At 45.6% G+C, this 4,558-nt stretch overlaps 1 long non-coding RNA gene across 1 annotated transcript; it reads left to right on the forward strand.

Annotated features, from left to right (window-relative positions):
• The first annotated feature begins 355 nt into the window (after window positions 1-355).
• Window positions 356-3,546, forward strand: LOC120543038. Its single transcript, XR_005636278.1, has 3 exons — window positions 356-384; window positions 462-571; window positions 3,401-3,546. It is a non-coding gene; the product is annotated as an uncharacterized LOC120543038 (long non-coding RNA).
• The last annotated feature ends 1,012 nt before the right edge of the window (window positions 3,547-4,558 follow it).

Genomic DNA, 4,558 nt, shown 5'->3' on the forward strand with positions numbered 1-4,558 from the left:
TTGTCACTTTACTGGCCACCTTGTCCACCAGCACAACTGTTTCTGTGTTTCTTCAGGGTGATCTCCTGGATGGAATGTCAGCCGCTCAGGAACACAGGGGGTTGGTGGAGAGGAGCCCTCTGAGATGCTTGTGCTTATGTGGTCCATCAGTTCAGCTGTCTGTTTACAGGCCCACCTGTATAAAGGATGGCATCGACAGCCACAATGGCTGATTAGGATTACAGGTTCTTAACAACAAGACCTCCTGCCTCTGGTCCCCCTAAACGCTTGTTGATGAAAGTGGATGAGGATTTGTATTTCTTTCAGATGCTTCTCTGATTATTTGCCATCTTTTCTCCCACAGCCGTGACCATCGGCGCAGATGTCCCTCCAGGTGTAATCCAGGTAAGGGTCTCCTCAAGTTGTCTCCTTCAGTGCCCAGCACTCACATCTACCTAACCTTCTGCTCTCCATTCCTGTAGCCTCAGTGCGACTTGTACCCGCTGCCTGGCTGCCCAAAGAACTTTGAGCCTGTGTGTGGCACAGATGGCCAGACCTACAGCAACGAGTGCTTGGTGTGTGTGGAGAACCTGTAAGTGGTAACCTCTTTAAAAGAGTGTTTAAACCGGGCATTTAGCAAACCAAGTTCAGTGTTTAGGAAACTTTAGTAGACCAGGTTTGTCATTTTATATAGTGCCCTGCCATCTTGAAATCTGTTGGAGGTCTGCCTGATTTCTTCATTTTAGGACCTGGCAGTGAGGTGACCTACTGAGGTTCACACAGGCAGGCCATGACGGGGGGTGAACACGCAAACCTACGATTTATATAGCGCCTTAAAATAGTGAAATCCATCTATCAAGGTGTCATAGCAGGTGAAACGCAGCAGGGTGGGTTCGTAATTACGGGCCCTGCAGATAAAAGGCCTCATTCAAATGTTCAAAGGGAGTCCACAGCATGGAGTGACAAGGCTTATGATTTCATATAGCGCCTTTTCATAGTGGACACAATTTTGAGTGAGATTTTCAAATAGAGAAATGACATGACCCACCAAGGACCACTAAGTAACTCCATGACTGGAATTGAAACGGCAAGCTTACTCTTTTATATAGCGCCTCTCCTTAGTTTGTGTAGTGCTGCAGAATTTTGGCCTTACATCTCAAGGCCAGATGTTGTCCGTGTGATGGTAGTGGTGGTTCATCTTCACTTTGGCCACATGGGTTTTCATTCCACGTCCACAAAGATGTGCAGATTAGGTTAACCGGTGATTCCAAATTGCCCGCCATATCGGTGTGATGGACTCTGTGTAGGACTGGTGCCCTGCATTAGTGTCACTGGGATCTCACCCAGGTTTGAGGACGACATGATGTGACCCTTACAAAGTGACCTCAGAACTCAGTACGTGAAACAATTGTGCATTGTGAGCCTCAGCAGGCGAAAAGAGTCACCAGAACCTGGCAGTGATGGTGGCTGTACTTACATTGTTTTGACTTTATATAGCGCCTTTACAAGGTGACTTCCATCTTGAGGTAGTCTTTGGTTAAGGATCACTAATATCTGTATGGCAGCAGTCTGCCCTTACTGAGAAAGTGGCCAACTCAGGAGACTTAGCGGTGAGGACCAAATAGGCCACTCACAATTCCATATAGCGCCTTTTCATGGGTTTCACTAGCATATCAATCAGACCAAAGTGTGTCCTCATGGGGAATCTGTGACATGGTGGGTTAGGATGAAAGAGTCTGGGATGAAAATACAGAAAAAGAATCTTAAGTGAAAAATTAGAGTTGTCCTTATCAATGGAGGCACAAGCTGCTCCTTGTGTGGTGTGTGCTGTCACGTGTTGGGCGAGACTCGGGCTTGTGTGTGCCAATCAACATGTGACACATCGCCACTCTCCATCGCCAGGGCTACCTGACCTTGAAACTCCCATCTCCCTAAAAAATAATAATAAGTTTTCACATTCATGTAGCACTTTGAGTGTGGAGCCACATCAGCCACCACCAATGTGCAGCACCCACCTGGAGGAGGCAACGGCAGCCATTTTGTGAGAGTGCGCTCACCACACATTAGCTGTTGGTGATAGATATGAAAGGCACTATAGGATAGATAGATAGATAGATAGATAGATAGAAGCACAAGTGTCTGTGTGTCTGTCTAGCTGATGTGTCTCTTCTCTATAACAGATGGCGCCTCAGTAATGTTAGCATTGCTTTTTGTATTCCTGCACCAAATGGTACTTAACAGAAACACAGCAGCTGGATGGACAAACTGCACTGCAGACATTTTAACACTAAGGTTTATGTTGATTATTTAGAGTTTAACCCAGCTTAGATGGGTACCACGATAGGTGACCACCCAAATAATAAGACTGCGATCAGACCTATGGATGTAAAACTCTGATATTCGCCCTGTCAAGTAAGCAAACCAACTGCCGTGGCACAATGTCAGAGACTTCACCTCAGGTACTGACGTCTGAGGTTTGATCCCCGTAAGGGAAAGCAAAGGTGCGTACATCTGATGAGCCCCAAGTAGGACAAAACACGTGTCATGTACTCTTTGTATTATTTGACAGGTACTGTATACAAGTATGCATATATACTATAATATATATTTATATACAGTATATATGTGTGTGGGTGTGTGTTTTAAATAAAACCTAACAAAATAAGATGAGTTGAGACCTGCTCAGTTTGTACCACCCATTAATATTTAATGTCATTAATATTTGCTCCACGTGCTGATGAACTTGTTTGACGTCATTCAGAATGATTCATCATTAGGTTATTGGCACAGCTCTCTGTTTCTTGATCCCCTGCTCTCTCTTTCATCCTAACCCTCCATCTCACAGATTTTTCCCTTTTGACTTTGGTGTATCCATCTTGAAGCCCCTCTAGTTGCCCCCAGACAGTGGCTCATTTAGACCCTTTTTATAGCGCCTTTCAGGGTGACCCGTGAAGCTGGCTGGTCATCGTCACTTCCTTATTTTCACACTCATATCCCAGGCAGGTCATGTGATTGGCGCAGCGGTCCAGCGTGCCCGGTGTGTTTGTGGTCACCCACACTATTTTTATAATTATTACTCACTTCTGTCCTTGTTTGTCATGAGAGTCCAATGTCACTTAGCATTTTGTCTTTCACATAATTTGATTAGAGAGGTATAAACACTGTCAGAATATCCCATAATATGCCACATATTGACTCGCCATACATAATGTATTCCCTTTAAACTGAACTGTCATTGTGTGTGAGCAGCGGTCACCTGATCCAGAGCCACTGCAGGTGTCCCCTTCCCAGGCCTGCCTGTGACCACATGAGGTGTGCTGGGGGGGCCGAGTGTGACCCTTCAAGTGTCTCGAGTGTATAATGATGGCAGCCTCATGAACGTTCTGTCTCGGCTCACTGGTTTTCTGTCTTTCCTTTACAGACACAGGCAGGATCCGATCTTCATTGTCAAACGGGACATATGCTGAATCCATGGACGGACACCTGGGGGTCTGCTGATCTTCACAAGCTCCTCTTTGCCACAACCACAGGCCCCTGCGTCCTCTCAAATCTCAAATAAACATTTACTTCTGGAATAAACTCCAACCCTGGGTTTGTGTTTATTCTGAGTTTGTGTTTTTCTCTCATATTCATCCAAAGTGACTTCCAAATCACCACTGCATAGCGCAATTCTTTCTAGCATTCTAACTTTCTTTAGACTGTAAATCCCGGCCGGTGTTATGGAGGTGCTGAATAATTGGACTCAGCTCTTTGTAGAATGTGCAGTCGCCACAGGCTGTAGGATAAGAATAGTCAGGAAGAGGTGAAGTCCAAAATAATACAAATCCATGGCACTCACATATTGAAGAAGTTGTTTTAACCAAAGTCAGATGATGATGATGATGATGATGATATACACTCACGGGCCACTTTATTAGGTACACCTGCTCACCTGCTTGTTAACTCAAATCTTTAATCATCCAATCACGTGGCAGTAACTCGTTGCATTTTGGCCTGTAGACGTCATCAAGACCACCTGCTGAAGTTCAAACCGACCAACAGAAAGGGGGCTGAAGTGACTTTGGTTGTTGGTGCCAGACAGGCTGCTCTGAGTATTTCACAGACTGCTGATCTACTGGGATTTACATGCACAGCCATCTGTAGGGTTTACAGAGTGTGGTCAGAAAAAGAGAAAATATCAGTGAGTGGCAATTCTCTGGGTAAAAATGCCATGTTGATACCAACGGTCAGAGGAGAATGGCCAGACTGGTCTGAGCAGATAGAAAGGCAACAGGAACTCAAATAACTCAGTCCAGCCAAGGTATGCAGAAGAGCATCTCTGAACACATCAAACCTTGTAGCAGGTGGGCTACAGTAGCAGGAGACCACCATGGGTGCCACTCCAGTCAGCTAAGAACAGGCAACTGAGGCTACAACTGGCACAGGCTCACCAAAATTGGACAGGAACAAGTCTGAGAAAACGTCACCTGGTCTGCTAAGTCTCGATTTCTGCCATGACATTCGGATGGTGGGGTCAACTACATGAAAGCAGGGATCCATCCTGCCTTGGATCAACAGTTCAGGCTGGTGGTGTGATGGT

The sequence above is a fragment of the Polypterus senegalus genome, chromosome 13 (assembly GCF_016835505.1).
Source record: "Polypterus senegalus isolate Bchr_013 chromosome 13, ASM1683550v1, whole genome shotgun sequence".
NCBI lineage: Eukaryota > Metazoa > Chordata > Cladistia > Polypteriformes > Polypteridae > Polypterus > Polypterus senegalus.